This window comes from Betta splendens, chromosome 9 (assembly GCF_900634795.4).
Source record: "Betta splendens chromosome 9, fBetSpl5.4, whole genome shotgun sequence".
In the NCBI taxonomy this organism is placed as follows: domain Eukaryota; kingdom Metazoa; phylum Chordata; class Actinopteri; order Anabantiformes; family Osphronemidae; genus Betta; species Betta splendens.
The window spans coordinates 14,982,308-15,001,899 of NC_040889.2; the positions used below are offsets into that span (position 1 = coordinate 14,982,308).

Consider the following 19,592-nt stretch of genomic DNA (forward strand, 5'->3'; position numbering starts at 1 on the left):
TCAATTGTAGCCTTGTTAAGCTGCTGACTTTAAGGCTGATGCTACGACAAAATCAGCATTTGTGACTTTAAATGAAATCTACTTTGTGTTCCAATTCTGTCTTTTTACAAGAATTATACACAATTACAGAAAAACAAAAAAAGGTTTACATTTTGCAGTATTTTATTATTGCAAAAAAATGGGGAGAGAAACATTTAAATTTAAAAACAGGCTCAAATTATACTCTCTTTTAATACTCACGATCAAATAATCAAATACTTAAATGCATTTGTCATACATTATAAAGGTGTGACAAATGTCGCTGATGTATTTATGCAGTATTTATAAAAAACGCCTTAGTGAAAAGCAATGAGAAGAGAAGAGGCTGTAAACAACATGGCTTCTGAAGATTCGTAGGGTTGATGTTGGCTGAAGTCAAGTCTATACTGTAGCAGGTCCCATAAAACAATAAACACAACACATTCATAATACAAATATTATATTTATTGGCATTTACATGAAAACTGTAGAAATTAAATATGGCTGCCACGTAGTTTACATTTCCCTCTGGTACCAAAAGTAACTACACAATAAAATACATTTTCAATACGGTTAGGCAACAATAATTTATAGACGTACAGTAGATAATGTAAATTAGCTAGAGAATTTGACATGAAGGTTTATCAGTAAAAATCTAGTAAGGTCAGCGAATTTTCAGCTGTGGCAGCATCGATGTGCTCAGCACTGCAGCAGAGGCGGCCGCGGTCTGCAAAGAGAAGTTGGAGGGTTTGTCTTTGGTGCAGGAGGAAGGTGAGCCACTGCTCCGAGGACCCAGGCTCATCCATCCAGGTGGCTGCTGACAGGGCCAGATAAGCATCTCACCCTGGGCAGAAATAACACAGCAGCCCATTGAGACCTGATAATTACACCGGGCCTGATGTATGGCCTCAGATAGTCATCTCACACCCGCTAAGCTGCCGCACACGCACGCACACAAACAGACACACGCATGCACACACAGACTCACACACACACACACACACACACACACACACACACACACACACACACACACACACGCACGCACACGCACACACTCATGCACACACACACACACACACTCAAACACTTGCACTTAACACGCAGGTTGAATGAACACTCGCACATACGAGTTGCTATATCACTTCGAGCACAGATCTGGAAAATGTAGCTGTGTCTAACTTTAACTTTAGCAGGAAACAAAAGTCCACGGTGTCATTTCACTAAAACGATTAGTGCAAGTGTTGAAAAATAAAGTTTCAAAGGTGTTAAATTGTGCTTTTATGCCACAGGTGTACAAGATCCTTTCAACAAGCACTTTCACAAGATAAGAAATATCACTGACACCTACTGTGACAAGGAGGTGTTGGCCTAGTGTTTCTTTCTTATCGCCAAACATGCCACTCTCTGACATCCAACTCTCAGCAGTTTGTCTGTAAATAGGCTTCTCAGTCAAATATCACCAATACAAAGGCTTACTTACAGAATTGATTCCTACTAGATATATTTTCACCACAGACCACCATAGATAAAAAATATTTTTCTTATCAAACAAGATGTTTGAGCCCAGCTCCAACTGTCAAATGCTGCTTTTAGTCAACGTTTATGCCTGATTTTTCATTTTAGAATTTATTAAAAATGTCTAGAATGGCCTTCAACATTATAGTTATAAAACCAAAATAATCACAATTAAATGGATTTTAGTGCAATGCTTTTGTTTTATTAAAATACTGAAATGTTTTTATGTAAAAAAAACCTGATTCAGTTCTGCATTTGTTTGTCGTGTTGATGCTTTGTAAAATCATGGTGTTGTTGTCGTCTGGAACATTAGAAATACGTGTCATTTACTGTACTTTACTGGTCCGATAATGTTAAACATAGCAAACTGCTGAGTGATGTAATCGCTAGCCTTCATAGGTTTACATCAGTACCAGTGTTGTTGTGTTAGAGGTTCCTTCCCCTGCAGTGCTTTACATAATCCCAGTGTGAAACACAAGGCGAGGCCTTTGTTGCTACCCAGCAGGTGATCCATTCTTTTCTAAAGTTGCCATCACTCATGTGATGAGCCGTCGGGCCGACATCGGTGGCTCCACGTGTATCCCATAGGACGAACAACATCTGATATCTCCACCTCCGGGCGAGTTCACAGAGAAGCGAGAAGGTTCGCGGCGCGTCTGCCATTGTGCGGTCAGCCGCTAGAAACGCTGTCTGATTTATAGCGCTGCTCCGGCGCTATCAGATGTTAGCGTCCCGGTGGCTTCTCGAAGCTCGCACAGCACGGACGTGTGGCCAAGACAGATAAAAGCTTCACATTCCAGTAGCTCAGAGTCTTTTGGATGTGACGTCAACAGAGCAGGTTCCACTGATTGGCATCGCTGCACAGATCTGTGTTATCTGTGCTTCATGCTGTTCCCGACTATCACGGGGAGCAGCACATCTCCTTTTCTGCTCATTCCTAAAAGTAAAGAACTGGGCCTAGATCAAAGAAGTCTAAATTATCAATGAGTTTTTTTAACCCATGTATCATCTCATCAGATCAAACTGACAACTTGTGCCGAGGTCTGACGTTAACAGCGTCTGTAGCAGTGGAGGTGACCCATCAAAGACACAGCCAAGACACAGCCTTCATTAATCTTAGTGACCCTGACAGCAGCATTGTAACCTCATAAATAGTCCAGGCTCATATCTGATGCTCCACGGTGACGGGTGGGGAGACGGAGGAGCAAAAAGGCACAATACCAGTTGTGTGTTGTGGGGAGGTGATATCAATCTATACAACTATGCACGCGCAGAGAACATCCAGCCCGGTTTCCTGGACAACAAGCTTCTTGCTAAACAACTAAACCTGAACATACAGGTTTGGTTGTTTAGCATAAAAAAACGTGTGTGATGTGGGATCGAGGACGTATAGACTAACGATGCACCTTCACTGTCAAACTGCTTTCATGGCTGCTTGCAGAAACAGCTGTTGCCAATAAGCAAAGTGTGATTTGCATCATTGAATCTTTATTCTCCTCCATAGTTCCACACTTTGCATCCCTGTATCATAACAGCTTGATTACATTCTGCAGCAGCCTCTCAGTGCAGTGAGTATTGTACAGTAGGGGGCATCTGTAAAACCATCGCAGGTGTTGGAGAAGCAGCTGGTCAATATGTTCAGAGTGGAGCTAATTTGGATCCCACAGTGTCGACTGTGGGATTTTAACAGGCAGCGTCTCACGCTGTGTCAGCTTTCAGTTCTTAATTATTCCAGTAACAAGGAACCAATCCCTCCTAAAACTATGCTTGTGCCATGAAGAATGGACCCCAGCCACCATCCTTCCAAGTATTGCTCCCATTTTTGACAGTGCTGAAATGAGGCACACTGCATATACACTGTATACTAATAGAAATATATTTGTTGTAGAGCATTCTTAACATAAACATGGGCTATGAACTATTTTTTAAGAGATTAGTGCTAAAGAGTTAAATTAATCATGCAAACGCATAAATGGGTTTCACCACTTCGCAGCTTGCTACAAATTAAAACATGTTTGACTGAAAATTAGCGCTACTTAATTATTTATCATAATGTTAAAATGTCATCAAAGCTAAAAGTTGAATTTGTTATTGAACCATATGCTCTGGTACAGCAACACAAAACTGTGTCTAAGGGGATGTCAGCACCGTCTGTCATTTTAATCCAAGGCACTGACCTTGAACCTCAGAGAGGAATAATGTTACACATTGTGAAGCATTTGACTAGTTAATGGTGGACGTTATTATCTGGGCCACTTACCCGTCTGAGCTTTACATCCCTGTGGTGATGGCATTAGCCTTGAAAGGTTTAAATACTGTTGCACAGTTTTACAGTGTGCCATTTAAAATATTTATGCTCAGTATTCTGATTTCCAAAAGTTACGACCCCTAACGACAGGAGATGTGGGTTTCCATCAGGAAGTCAATTCGCACGAGCAGGTCCGTTCAAGGAGCCAAGTGTTTGTTACAGTTAGAGAAGCTGTCGACAGAGATTTTAGCTGTGACATGAAATGCCTGTAACAGAAGCCAGTGTAAAGGAAAGGAAGGTAATCATTTTACGTATTCATTCTGATCTGTGTGATCATTTGTTTGTTAGTAGCCAATTCACAGAAAACCACGATTGCAGACACCGGAGATTAAATTTTTTCCATGAACCGTCGTCATTGTTTTATTTGGTCTTTACTAAACATGTGTAGAAAGCTGATGGAACGATGCGGTTGTTTTAAATGGCAGGAGCCAGAGCCCCACGTGGACAGAGGGGTCAGCTCTGATGGAGGACTTCACTGCTTGAGAAGAGGCGGGACAAGAGAAGCCTGACTGCTCTGTGACAGATCCTTGGCTCACAGACACACACACACACACACACACACACACACACACACACACACACACACACGCTCCCAGTGCAGGAGCTGTTGATGAACTTGTTTTCCAGACCTCAGCGCTACCTCGGCCTGCGGTTGGGACCGGGCGGAATGCATCCAGTGGGACCTGAACTCGGACCACCTGCTGCACTAGCTCCCAGCTTCTCTATTTACCCAACACCAGTTTCTAGGAACACTCAGCCGCCGCTATTCGCCGCTTGGGCCGGGCGTGGCTGCGTTGGTGTTCGTGTATCGTACGGGTGCACATGTGCGACTGTCCATCTGTCCGTCCCGGGCGAGGCTTAAATGTGTATAAATGTGTGCATGAGCGTGTTACGAGGGGCGAAGAGACAAGCAGCTGAGGCCTAATGAGCTATAATGAGGTCTAATAGTGGAAAAGCCATCTAGAAGCCATGACCTTGGCATTATGACGGATGCCCACAACCATAACACATCTAAAAACAGCCTGGGAAACAAGCTGAAACACATGTGGTATGTCATCGTCCGCGTTTCTACGGAGGTGTTGAATTACCTCCGAGTTAGCGGCGATTACGGAGGTGAGCGGCGGTTGGCCTGATGAGAATACCGCTTCCCTTGGAGCATGCGTGGGAATAACAGAGATGGTTGATGCCTCGTAATGCTAATGCTGACACAGGAGAAGGCCTCGCTCAGGACAGCGTCTGATGAAGGCGTTGATCCACGTTTCTATCTACATGTAGTGTGGGTGGTCACGGCAGGAAATGGGATTTCAGCGCAGCTACTGTCGCTCTCAGTTTGACCCTGGTTGGAGAGAGGACGCCCTGAGCTCACGCTGCAGACCTCCACCTACCTCCAAGCCTTTTCACTTATTCATTCCTTCGGCAGCAGCGTCCAGGTTTCCTGCTGCCATTAGGACTATTTTTCACTAACTATTTGAATTTGAGAGTGAAATGTGACAATAATAATTAGTTGTCGTTTTTTTTTTTTTTTTGAGCTCTCAAATGAACAAGTCAGATAGCAACATCAATATTACATAATTCCAAATATACTGTATGAACAAAAAAGGATCTGAAATTGGAAAGATCGCTTTCAAAGGAGCGCTGCCGTGTCTCACGCCCACCCACCACTCCTTCTTCCACTCACTCATACAAAGACTCAGCTGATTTTGATTCTGAGTGTGATGTGGCCATGGATTCACACTGCTCCAGAGACTTTGTTTATTTACATGTGGAAAATGGCAGAAACACACATAGGCCAAGCAGAGGTTACATTAACAGCCACATTAAATGTGCCATTTTCTCCATCTATAGGCCATCGTCTGCTTCAGGCTAAATGACGTTTGACTGGCAGGCGGTTGTGTTCAGTTCTGGGCTGAACGATACAACGGAAGACACCAGTTAGCGCAACAACTTCGACATCAAAGGCCTCCGTTTGCTGCACATCAGTCAGTCGGCCTCGCTGGAGGAATGCGGCTTCGGGATAGAGCCGTCCTCGCTTCCTCCACCTGTACAGACGCCTCCGGTGGAGGAGCCGGAGGTGAGACGGGTTAAACTGCGACTTCAACGTACTGTAGCAGTTTCCAATGATCCATCAGGTGTGTCTCAGGCCAGCCTCTAACGCCCTTTGACCCCAGCTACGCCTGTGGAGCCTCTCTCTTTGAGTTAGAGTGAACATAGAGATGTTGTGAAATGCTGTGATCCACTGCAGAATCAAACTCTAATATCTATTATTGAGGTATGCAGCCGTCCAGTGAAACAACACTTTTCTCTTAACAGTTCACTCACAGGTCTAAACAGCAGCTCCAATGTCATAATGGCACGCTTTGTTTGCTGAAGGCTCTAACCGTGTCAAAACACTGGAAATATGCAGCAAAAACTCATTTTACATTCAAATAATACAACTTTCAACCAAGTATATGAACACGACTAATCAGTCATAACACAGTGGACAGCAGAATACAAACTACTGATCTCAGTGTGAATCAGTGCTTCATTGATCGTCATTGGAGCCTGTTGCTCCTATGTCTTGTAGTTTATGTCAAATGTACCTTTTGTGCGAAGAATTGGATTCAGATGAAGAAATGCTTTGATTTATTGAATCCATTTTCTAAACTGTGGCAGAAACTGAAACGCGACTGTATCAGATTTTGGGGGTTATGCTTTTTTCCTGTTTGTTTTTTACAAATAATAATTAGACAGTGTTGGTTCCAGATTAAGATAATTCGCTGCACATGTAAAACAAACTAGCATCTAACTTATGTTAAATGTTGCGTGCTTTGTCAGGACATGCAGTCCCTACATGTTCACTCCTTTAGTGAACCAAAGCCCAGAACCGAGAGCGAAATCAAGCCTCATTGGCTGGTGACATGCATTTCTCCAAATTTAAGACTCCGAGCCGATGGAGCAGTCACTTTTATGTCCACTCCATTTAAAATGACACATAGCCCCCCGCTTTCTCAGGATTCTGCTAAAGGCGAAGTCTCAGAGGACCTTTAAACATTTCTGCCTGGTGGTTTAAGACTTTGTGTTCGGCGCATACCAAAAGATGCCTTGGGCTTAATGATTTGGAAAAAGGGAGAAAACATTTGTGAAGCTGACCTTCGGTGCTCTGAGATGAAGCCCATTCATAACTAATCGTCCTTTCATCCTACGGCAGCACCTCTGGCTCGTAGGCTCCTGCCGTGGCCTCGGCGTTGGGGACAGCCTCAGTCTGTGCGTGGCTGACGCTGCAGATAAATCACCATGGGAACGCTCAGTGGAGCCTTTGCAGTACCTGTTGTGCCGGCCACTAATAGAACTCAGACACTTCTCCGGGACTGCAGGTCTAAGGGACAGACGGTGATTGAGATTCATGTGACTGCGCTCCTTCTCCTATGGATGCAGCGTGTTTGATCTCCGGGCTTTGATCTTAAATAGATTCTTCAGTGTCGTCCGTCAGACACGGCAGAAGAAAAAACAGAGATGCTTGAGGCCCTTAGATGTGACTGTGAACCCTAAAATAACCTCCGAGCTCAGTGTATCCACTTACAATGGGACTGGCACTTCATAACAATGTCTACTCCTTCCCTCAGACTGTAGCACGCTCACGAGTCCCAAAGTGGTCCATCAAAGAGAGACGTTAGCTTTGCACTTCAGCTTTCAGTCTTTCATCCCTTCTCGAGGTCTGGGCAGGAAAACCTTCGCATATACGACTTCCAGTATATATACTTAATATATACCTTGACTTTTTTATCAACTGAAGGCTTGATTTGAAAAATAACTAAAAAATCTATGTGGTTGTCTGTCAAGAATACACCAGGGGCCAGTTTCAAAGGACGGTTCTACCAAAAACTGGAATATCTGGGAGTTAACAAGTTGTTGACTTTACCTGAAGCTATGGGATCTTCAGTGCTGATCCAAGTCTATTGCAGTGATCAGCAGATTCCTGAAAGTGTGACTGTTGTGTCTTAGTATATTGTGTGATTCATGCCTCCAGAGCTTTATCACAGCTGCTGCAAACATTAATCCTCTCATTTTAGCCTTTAATAAACAGAGTATTTGGGATTGTTATAACCTTTAGTTACTATGTCTCTGTATGAAGTTATTCATGGCGATGTTATCAATTCTTGCTTCATCCGAACCAAACCGATCAGAAAAACATGCCACACTGTGGTCGTCAGCGTGTGTCACGGTCCGATGGCACAGTGGAAAAACCATATCTGAGGAATCCAGGACCAGGCCATGGGAGGCTGGCATCGTCTGCTGCTCTGGCCTCTCACAACAACACGCTCCAATAGGACGCCTGTCATAATATTAGTCAGAGCCCGGTTTTACAGCCCCTGAAAAAATACGCTGTACAACGGGATGCAAAACCGAGTCGTGTCGGCGTGAGCCCGCGACTCGGCACCAAGAACTACAAACCAAACTCAAACCAAACAACCGCCTCTCTCTCTTTCCGGGTGCCAGAACACGTGCACCGAAGGGTCACTGTTCATTTTGTTTTATTATTGTCTTTATTGAATTGTTTGGACATTGCAGTGGAACTATGAAGTCTTCCAAGCAATAATCCACAACTAAACGACAAGAGATGCTCAAAGGAAGGAGGATTCAGTGGGCTTCACTATCTAAATGACTTCCTCAGGTCAGGGGTCAACGTCCCACCACTCGCTCAACCCTGGCTCCTAAGTTAGTGAAGTCCAGATCCCAGAAAGGCTGTTGCTCTCAGTTACTTACTGAGGTGAATACATATTGTTAGCATCTGGATTCCACAGTAGATCTACAGTAGATCCAGGTCCTCACTCATTTTCATTTACATTGCGTTATTGCTATTGTTTTGTTTGTTCTGAGACAAATGAGCAACATTTTAGCCAGTTGCACATCAATCGTGCTTTTGATGCAAACCTTTCTCACAGTCCCAGCGCGTGGTTTTATTTTGCCTTCGTGAGTCAGCGTCCGCTTTCTGGGGCGTGTGCTGCGCTTTTCTTCCCCCCGCGTGAATACGGTTTCATGTGAACGCCGGCCTGCTGCTTAGATTGCGGCCGTGTTTGTGAACAATCTGAAAAGCTCTCGATGACACATTTGCGCCGGGAAGTCGCTCTGGTCATTGAATCCTATTCAGAAACACAAAGGAAAAGGCAGAAGGCAATATTTACATCAGCAGAGACATTAAAGGCTGCAACAATGTAGCCCTCGCAGTGCAGCGTGTGTCAACAAAACAATGCCCCGACGTCGTCTGAATCCCACTTCTTTTGCCCCCATAGAGTCTGGTACGGCCCAGTGGATTGTGTTTTGTTTTTGCCTCCAGCTTCACAAACAGTGGCACTAACAAAGTGTCCTTTCTGTGCCGTTTCCTTCCACTCTGATTGGACTAATTGGGACCTGTTGACAGCGAATCCCATCCATGCAGGAACAGACCAATCATGTCTGGGCATCTGTCATCCCTGGCACACAGGGCTTCCACCCCTCTCATAAAGGCCTTTGTCTCCGCGACCTCGCTGACCTTTAGCATTTTTTAATATAGAAAGTCTGATTAACTCTCCCCAGACAGGACGTGAAAAATGCTGCAGGACGGAGTTTGTTACAAAGGATTGAGGTGGTCGCCCAAAGTCCCACGTTCTGATCAAAGACAGAATTTCAAAATAATACACTGCAATGAAACTTCAAGTTCACTCACTTATCTTTGTGAGATTTACAGTAAATTGTATCCAAGCAGCCTGTTGGTCTTTGATTTTGGTTTGACCCACAGGAAAATTATAACTTTTACATCCACTCACTTCTGTTACTGTACAGTACATTCATTTCTTAGCTGTACATTTGGTCTGTGATCCTACTTTACAGTATTTCTTTTTCTTTTCTTGTACAATTTCACACTTGTTTAACTTGAATGACACTTGATTTCTAACCCATTTCTAACGAGGGAATCTTGTAAATATTCAACGTTTCAAAGTTATGTGAATCAAGGAAAACGAGCCCTTGTCCTTACACTTGATGAAAACCATGTGTATGAGACATTTTGTCAGAGCTACAGGAACCACGCCATAGAGGAAACAGGCACATCCTCACTACGTACTTACTTTTCTCTCCTCTGCTTTGAACGTGTGCACAGTGACAAGGCACAACAGCACCTTTGCTCCAGCGGTTAGCCTCACACAAACGGCCAGAGGAAGAGTGACACTGGAGCGGCCACGGAGGCCGCGCGGCTCTGCCCCGAGTCTCTGAGAGCAACTTATCCGTCAGCGCCATAATGAGCCTCTCATATCTTGGCCTGCACCTGTCTCTGGCAGTCCAGAGGCTCCCACCGCCGCTCCCCACATCGTCAGGAGCCAAACGAGAGGCCTGGGGATCCCCATTCACCCAGGGTGATCGACGCAGCGGCGGCGGCTACAAGAAAAGGCAGCTGTGATGAGAGAGAGAAAGAGAAGGAGTGTGCACCCGTGTCCCCTTTGTGCTTTTAACCACCTCCCCTCTTGTCTTCCGCGGCCGTGTCCACACAATGGAGTCTTAACAGGAGCTGTCAGCAGACAACACTCGTGTGACCACCGTGGGCACTAGGCTGAGCGGGGATCGCATTAGCCCCGTGTTTGCATGGCACTGAAAGGCAGCCAGCTACAGTTAAAGCATGTTTTGTGGCGTTTTCCAAAGGAGCCGGCGGCGGCTTTCAGGCCCGTGTTTACCCACACCGAGCTCCGAAAGAGGCCCGAGAACCGGAGAGGCTTTCAAATGCTCGGAAAAAACAGTTAGCTGAGGTGTCCGGCGGGGGGGGCGGGGGGGGGGGGGGGGGTCCACTTTGCACCTGAGGTTTGATCAATGCGGTCCAGCGATGACATGTCAATTTGCGCTGGCAGGAGAAAAACAAAGAGGCGCTGAGAGACGGCGGCAGGTGAATTGTTCGCACGGCGGATACAGTGTATCAACGTGCTGCTTTTAAGTGTGCGCCTGTGGCCCCGCCGCCACTCGCTCACCGTTTCCCCACATTATTTGACCAGCACTTGTGAAACCGATACTCTTTGCCATCCCTCCTTTGTGCCGCGGCTTTTGTGACAATGCAATTTTTATGAGTTATGGCGCTGAGCACACAGCGAGGAGCCAGCTGCCGCCATTGTTTGATGCTTGATCCATGTAATTAAGCCACACAACGCTGGGAGCAGCGCGCACAAAAAGAGGTGGGAGGAGCTGATCAGATAAGGTTGAATCAGCTCTTGATTTTAATTGTTGCCAAACTATGACTGAGCAGGTGACTTTGAAAAAGCACAGCCACAGCTGCACTGTGTGGAGAATGAGCTTATTCCACTATTTTGTTTTAAGGTGCAAAGCTTTGGCAGCAGTGAGGGAAACCGTTCGCCCCTTGTTCAAGTAAATATCCAAAGGATGTAACCCGCAGCTGATTCAGCTGAGAGTTTGCAGAGTGACCATTAGATGGCAGCGATGCATAGCTGAGGCGTCTCTCGTTCTCTTCTGCTCCCTCCGAAAGACGAGGCTCATCATTTGTCTGTTTGAATCTGAAGCAGCGCGTCAGCACAGCTCCCACATGTAAAAAGGTCGACCGATTCAAATCATTTGGCTGTTTTTACTCACACGTCAACACAGTCCTTTCATCGAATGCAAATCACAAAGCAAATTAAAGCGTTTCTCATCGGAACGTTTAGAATTAATATGGATTAAAGGCCCTCAGATGCCGCGTACATAACGTACCTCTATCTGTCACAGTTCCTCCTGTGATCTTCACGTCACATCCAGAGGAAACGTTCTCTCGCACTTTGTTGCAGGAGTTGCCGTCGGGGCAGGACCGCATCTCGTGTTGCAGAAGGAAAAGCCACAGATAAACAAAGTGGGAAGTCACCGGGAACGCGTCTGACAGAGACGATAACTCACTGCGGTAGCTGACTGGCCTTGTTGTGGTGTGCTGCACACTAGGGCCGCTTCGCTTGGAGGAGAGCACAGCAGAGAGCTGTGCAGCCGCTGCTCACAGGACTTCGCGTGGTTTCTGCAACTCAGTATATTCTAAGTAGTTACATTATCCATTGTTCAGGTCATAGCACTGTTTAAGGGATCTACACACGCTACAGATGGGAAATCACGAGTGATTCTTTAAACATATGCAAATAAACATAATGTGAAGTGCAGTTCATTTAAGTTATGTCATCATTGATTCAAGAAAGGCGCATACAGATGGTTTTAAATAGGAATATAGGTCACACACATTCGAAAAATTGTTAGTCCGCATCCACTGATCAAGCGGTTTAGGGCTGTGAAACGTCATTTTTTAGCCACATCTGATTTCAATTCATTGTTGAATTATTATTGAATTTAGTTTTTAGTTTGTCTCGATTGTTCTAAGTAGAGAAGAGTTCAGCATACTGTACGTAGCTAATAATCCTTCCGTAGTGTTTCGTGTGCTGGCTGGCAGACAGCAGACGGACTGAGTGACAGACAGACAGACAGACAGACAGACAGACAGACAGACAGACAGACAGACAGACAGACAGACAGACAGACAGACAGACTGAAGCTTGGAGCAGTGACGGGAGATGAGCAGCAGCCCCGCGTGAGCCACACGCCGCAGCCAATCACTCTCGGCCAGGCTGAGAAGCACCACTCCAGCTTCTGCAGGCCGCGAGCTGCCAAACCTGGCAACCCTCCCCCCTTATGAACAGGGTTCTGAACCCAAAGCCTTTGGCCAAGCGCACGAGAGGCATTAGAGCTCACGTCAAAACAGCTTACAGCCAAAGAGTGCTCTCTGAAAGGCCCGGCTCGATTCATGGAGTCATTCAAAGTGACAGCAGCCTGAGCCTCCTGCTCTCTGCAGCGAGGAGGGTCGGCGCTTGGCTAATGTTAAGGAACACGGTGTAGCTCGTTGTTAATGTTGGCAGCCCGGATCTGGTGCTTTACACCGGGATTTTTCCTTTAACAGAAAAGCTCAGCGCATGATGCTGTCAGAATGTGGCATTGAAGGCGTTTTGGATCAAACCTGCCAAAACTGTTTACTAGAATTCTCTCAAGTTGGGTCTTTCTGCTGTCTTAAAGGAACCAGTTGTGTACCAATTCTGGCAGAGGAAAGAAATAATCATCGCAGTCACGTGGGCAAACCTCCAAATTGTAGGCAAAACCTCCGAGACGGAAAAGTAAAGCCTGGGAGAAGACGAGGTTTGGATGCCGCTTTTTCAAGTTTAACAGCAGAGTAAACTGGAATCACAGCTGACATAAACAGAGGCCGTGCCCACGATGTGCACGGATGGAAATGAGCTGCTGTTGGCAAACGTCCTGCCCAGGGTTGTTTCCACAGGTGAGACATCTAAACCTGGACAATATGGAGTTGATTTTGACGGCTGGGCAGTGAACCACACTCACAGTGGCCTCTGGGTGTGGTAGGCCGACCATGAACCACACACACACACACACACACACACACACACACACACACACACACACACACACACACACACACACACACACAAACTTTAAATGCATGTTTCCATGCTTTTTTGTTTCTGCCATAATTTCATTTCCTGTCTCCTGTTTTGACTCATTGTCACTTTATTAGGACTCATCATACAGTCGTGCTTGTTTTGACGCAGCAGTTGATGTTTGATCTTGTTTTCAAATGTTGCCTGTTCTTTGTTGACTTCATTAGGCCTCTTTTGTTCGCCGGTGTCTAGTTTTTACTTGTGAGTTAGTTAGTTTGTTTTACAGCTATCTGTTTGTTTCATTATGTTATGTTTTATTCATGTGACTCTGTTTTGCTATTAGTTTGTTTCAGTCTTCTATTAGCTTCCTTAGTTTAACGATTATCTTGGTTAATTTTTCCTGTTACCTTGTTAGAATTCTGTAAGTTTGTGACTTGACTTTTAGACTCCTTTGGGTTCCGTGTCTTTATGTTCATTGTACATTCTGTTTATAAGTTTGTTGATTTAAGTTATGAGTTTGTGCATTTGGAGGGCAGCCATTTGATGGCAACTTTGGGTGTGACGTTACTGGTATGTATGGTAAAGGGATCTAATATCAGCGTCCTAGCAGGCTAAATAAACAATAGATCAATCTGTCCTCTTGCTACAGACTGACAAATGCAGTCGTGGATGAAAGTGAAGTGTCTGACAGGGAGATGAAGCAGCGATAAGAACTTGAGAAGACAATTTGAAGTGAAACAGACTGAAAAAGAAAAGATGGGATTTTTGCATTTCTAGCAGAATTTTGTGAATTGTACATTAGCATATTTTATTTTTACCATGAGGCAACTTTGTACAATACAGTAAATACTTAGACGTAGCTCTGAGTAGGTCATGTTCAATTTACAGCAGGATCCAATGTCCTACTGTAAGTTAAGGGTCCAGTCTCATTAGACAAGGCCTCATGCTGTCGGTTTACTGGACCACACGGTCGTCCACACAGTCGCAAGTCTGTGAGGCTGCAGCATTTTTTTAAGTATTAGTGTATATTGCCTGGCAGCCAAATGTTATATACTTTGTTCTAATTTCTTCTAATTATTATCATTAGTATAATTAGAGTTTGTGTGCCAGTCGTCAATATCTCTTCAGTGCTGAACACACTACTGTACCTGTGGGCTGCATACACGTTCCACATACAGTGCAGACACACACACACACACACACACGGGTTCACGTGGATAGAGTTACGGGCTTAGACCCTGTTTAACACATGTAAACACGCACGTTTAAGCAAACACAGTCTGAGCACACACAGGTGGATTTCAACCCTTGTAATTATTTAGCAGAGTTGGGCAACGCACCAAGCTGCAGCAAACACTGGGCCCTTCGCTGTCGGGTCACGTCGCGGCTCAGTGAAAGGATGAACAGCGAGCAGAAACGCGACGCGGCGCGGTGCCTTCCAGCTGGAATGCGTGTTCACTGTAATCAGCATCGGCGGACACACTGTGTTTGGGCGGCTCAACCTCTTATTTAGGTGCTTGTCGGAGGAAGTGCGTTTCAGCTGTGCATCCGAGGGAACCCCTGCCTGTTGGCTGCCACAGGTGCTGCTGCCCAATTAAAGCAGTCTGACCCCGGGCCATGTATCAGCATGTGAGCCCATGGAGCCCGTTAAAAGACCTGGAGCGATGTGGCAAAGAAGTCATACAATACATAGGACGCTGCAGTTTATCTGGATCTAATGACCTGATGTCACAAATATTCATTAGAGTGTAATTTACCAGACATTAGCACACAGATTAGTGAAGTCAGTTCATTCAGGAAGACGACTTGGGAGAATCAGGCTCAAAAGAAGCTGAGACACACCGATGTTCTCCATACTGTAGACTGGAACGGATGACCTGTCAGAACTATCAGGATTAACTCCGGGTTCTTCTTCCTGTCGGCGGATTTGACAAATTGCCTGAAATCAGTTGACTGACAAATGCAGCTCCGTGAGCCAAGTGCACGCGAGCGCTGAGCTCAAGGAGCCCAGTGCAGGGAAATAAAGGCAATAATAATAATAATGGAATATATACAGTAGAATATATGTCATGTGAATAATGAGCAAACAGACCTGTTGTTTAAAATGAAAATAATCCTGCTTTAACATAATGTAAATGTATATATAGATATTTCTATAAAGCCTGTCAGACGTGCACAGTCATATGAAGATATAACAAGCTCATCTTTGCATTGTCCTGCAAATGACTTAAAAACCAACATACTCCAAAACTACCATACTCATGAAGCATATTCTCCTCTGGGTGCCAAGGTTAGACCCCCAGGAAGACAATCTGCAGCTTCCAAAGCCAATGTTGAGGCGCCGTGGCAGATCCGGACAGGCAGAGACATTTCTCTGTCTCTGGCCCCCCTAACACCCCCCCCCCCCCCCCCCACTACTGCTGCACCACCCTGACACCACCCTGAAACTGGATCTGGGAAGTCGAGTCATGCTCCACTATCCTTCATAAGTCACTACTACCTCTGCTTCAGGGCCCTGTTGCCAGGCAACCAAATGTTTTGCCGATGTGCTTTTATTTCGGCCCTTTTTGTCTGCTCCACACCCCCACCCTCAAAACACATACAGCACATTCATACACAGTCAAGCAGCCCAGGAACTGCACCGCTGACATGCATTACGGATCTTTAATTACACATCACCACAACGCCTCCTATTTTCTGCCTCATCTTTTTTTTTTTAGTTCCCACCATCTGCGCATGAGATTAGCGGGCGTTTGATTCATCCCTCCTCATCACTCAGTGCTTTTTCTTCCTCTCCATCTCGTCTGCTCTGCACCTCGAGCCATTGATCTGCACACACGGCCAAGCAGCCTCAGTGATTGGCAGGTCCGAGAGGCGTGGCCGACCCATGGACGGGAATAAAAGAGCGTCCCGTCAATCTGCATCTCGCCGAGTCTGCGATGAGTTGAGGGGAGATGAGATGCTGAAAATGCCTCACAAGCCAAAAAATAGTCCGAGGCTTCAAACGCCACAGGCCAGCGCAAGTCATAGAGACAAATATCTGCTGTGGACTGAAACATTATTGATTCTAACCATCACGCCTTGGAGAAGCCGCGGTGGGGCGGTGCGTTGATAGTTTGCCTTCTGCGGCGAAATCAAAAGAGCCAAAAGAACGTGAAATTCAATTCTAAATAGCAAACCGCAAACTGCCTGCCACTCATGACAACGGCTCCTATTTGCTCTGCGGCAAACACAGGTGGAGCTCTGAGAGGAGGGCTCTTTTCTTCTGCTGCTTTTATTCCAGTTCCTCAGTTCACTGGACTTGAGACGAACGCTGCACACACACACACACGCACACGCACGCACACACACACGCACACACACACACACACACACACACAACCAGACGCTGCAGGTGAAAATAATCACAGCTACGAAATGTCGTGTTAATAGATTGAACTGTGGAGAGATCACACAGGAATCCAGACATACAGCTAGAGATGCTTACTTTGGAGAAGAAGAAAGAGAAGAGGAAAATCATGTGGGCGACGAGGGGAACAAAGAAAGAAGAAGAAAAATGAACGGAGACAAGCAAGAGTGTGCAGTGCATTTATCACCTCCTAATGTGATGTGAAGTAAAAACTAATGTCTGTGCTTTGTTAGTTTGTATGGATAGATGAGCATTTACACAAGGACATATGTGTTTAGCTGCAGACAGTAATGCTTCAGCTTACAGCAGTTCAAGAGAAAGAAGGTGAGATTTACTTAGAATTATGAATGAAACTACTTTGATAAATTATGCATTTGTTGGACACAATGATTTAAACCTTCCCTTACATCTGTTGTAATTGGATCCTACTTAAGATTCCACTACTCGTTAAAGTCTCATCTCATTATATAAGCCTTAGCCTTAGCCAGCATACAGTAGGTGCTAACTGTTCTAGTCTAGCATTGCTCCGCTGTCCACTGCAGCCCGTGCCTGGAAAAACAGGGGGCTGTGTCAGGAAGGCGGGGTATCAAGAGGGAGCAATGGAGGGATGTTGTTGTGGAGGGAGGATGAGGTCAGAGGGAAACGGATCCATCCATTAGGGGGTATAATGAGAGGGAGCAGCTGCCTGCCGCTGGGTCAGACAGCACACAGATGTGAGGGAGCCTCAGGGCCTGACAAGGCTGAGGGGGAATGCTGGAGTCCCTATGCCATGACCTCATTCCCAGACTCAGGGCTCCCACTGACACCAGCACCGTTCCCAGCTCCACCGGAGCTCATTCATGACTTCATGTCACCTGCAAAAACCCGAGCAGCGCACAGTGGGCTGTCCTGCTCCCATTCAAAGACTCAGAGCCAGTTCAGCATCACATCCGCTGCCACTAGCTACAGAACCAAACAGTCTCTTAGGTGGCTGGATTTTGTTCATATCAGTAATTAATTACATTAGATAAAGAGGAACAACAAGTGACAGTCAAACACACACACACACGCATGCACGCACACACACACGCATGCACGCACACACACACGCATGCACGCACACACACACGCACACGCACGCACATGCACACACACACACAGTAACACAGGAACAGTGATTCTAGGTGATGACACACGCGAGCGCTTCACATGACGTGTGCGGCCGTTGGTCGGTGGTGAGTGGAGCGCTGCCGCTTCTGTTGTTACAGGCCCCTGCACTCACTCTCTCACTCTCTCGCTCTCTCGCTCTCTCTCGCTCTCCCTCTCGTTTTGTCTCTCAGACGATGACATCCAGCTTAGTCACTCAAGTGTTCCTGCTTTGTAATACGTGTTCTCAACAGAGTGATGTTCTCACTGATGCTGTAGACTTAAACCCCTCTCCCTCTCTCCAAGTTGAATTTTACTGTTTATATACCATCATTTTCCATCTTAATCAATATTTACATGAATTTGGACCTTTATTATAATTTATTCTGAATTGAGATTAGCTTTAGCTACACTGTGATGGCACGCTATAGTTTTACAGAGGTGGATTTTGCAGCTTAGACGCAGTCGAGCATGAAGTTCACCTACTTTTGGGGAGGAAAAAAATGACTCCCATTTTGTTGTTGCTGGAGGGTTGGACGTACACTGCAGTTGCGTGGCAACATCACAGTTCACAGAGGCACAAGCAAGAAACACAAGCTGGGCTAAGGAGACCCGTTTGGGTCAATGAATAGCTGTGTGTTTACCGTGGGCCTAGTAGGACTGACTCCCATCCCCACCGCCTCCTGGGAGTTTTTCCACTGTGACATGTGCGATGGGGAAACTTAAGCCTCAGCAGATCTCCCAAACAGGAATTTTCACTTCTCCTCTTTATAATCCCATAACCCCCGCAGCCTTAAACCCACTGTATGCGTGTGTGTGTGTGTGTGTGTGTGTGTGTGTGTGTGTGTGTGTGTGTGTGTGTGTGTGTGTGTGTGTGTGTGTGTGTGTGTGTGTGTGTGTGTGTGTGTGTGTGTGTATCGTATGTGACAGGTCTAAGTCTTCCTAAAACAGCAAATCAGTGCAGAATACTGCTCAGGCAAACAGCCAGTCGGCGCGAGGCTGAGCGGTGACTGGACACGCTGCTTTCTGACATTTCTGGCAAATGACACAAAAGACTGCTGAATATTTACCATATAGCAATGGAAAGCATCTCTGTGTCTGCTCTGACTGGCCACAGGCAACACTGATGCAGAATAGCCACTGTGGCGATGCATGCTCTAATGCCAGCACACACACAGCCATCATTGATCTGGTCAAGACATTCATTTGAGTGGGACTAAGCCCATGGAAGCTGGACTGAAGTTATCAAATCGTGTTAATGCGAGAAATATGTAAAAAACAAAGTCCTGTTAAAATTGTGACCATCATCTTATTTTTGTACATATTTAGGGTGGTTTACTCACATTTATGTACATTCTCCATAACGATTTAGCAGCACAGCGATGTAATCAGACTCAAAAGAAGTTACATTTGCTGCAGACGACGATTTGTCTCAGGACGGAAGCCTTAAAAACACACGATTATTTGCCAGTGGCGCGAGCGAACCCGTCCTTCACGTGGGTCTGGACTGGCACGACTAACACAGGCTCAGGTGGTACAGCACACATCACAGAGCGCTCTCGGGCCAAAGAGCAAAGCTCAGCTTTCCCCACAGAGAAACGATACGGGACCGAAGGAAGGAGCCCCGTCGTGTTTCGGAGGGGGTGCTTTCTTTTACTCTAGCTGGATGTATTTCTGTTACGGTTGCGAGATATGGGTGAGAGGAAATGGGCTAAAAAGCACACACACACACACACACACACACACACACTCACACACACAAACGGCCTCTCCTCCGTCAGAAGCTACTGTACCTTTG

The 19,592-nt window shown here is 45.8% G+C and overlaps 1 long non-coding RNA gene across 2 annotated transcripts; it reads right to left on the bottom strand.

Annotated features, from left to right (window-relative positions):
- Window positions 1-313: 313 nt before the first annotated feature.
- On the bottom strand, window positions 314-15,627 carry LOC114863226 (uncharacterized). 2 transcript variants are annotated; one of them, XR_003787121.3, is made up of 5 exons: window positions 11,729-15,627; window positions 11,549-11,648; window positions 9,931-10,237; window positions 8,759-8,967; window positions 314-862 (listed from the first exon to the last, which is right to left on the bottom strand). It is a non-coding gene; the product is annotated as an uncharacterized LOC114863226 (long non-coding RNA). The 2 variants fall into 2 exon arrangements; XR_003787122.3 differs by having other exon boundaries at window positions 314-8,967.
- Window positions 15,628-19,592: the final 3,965 nt, after the last annotated feature.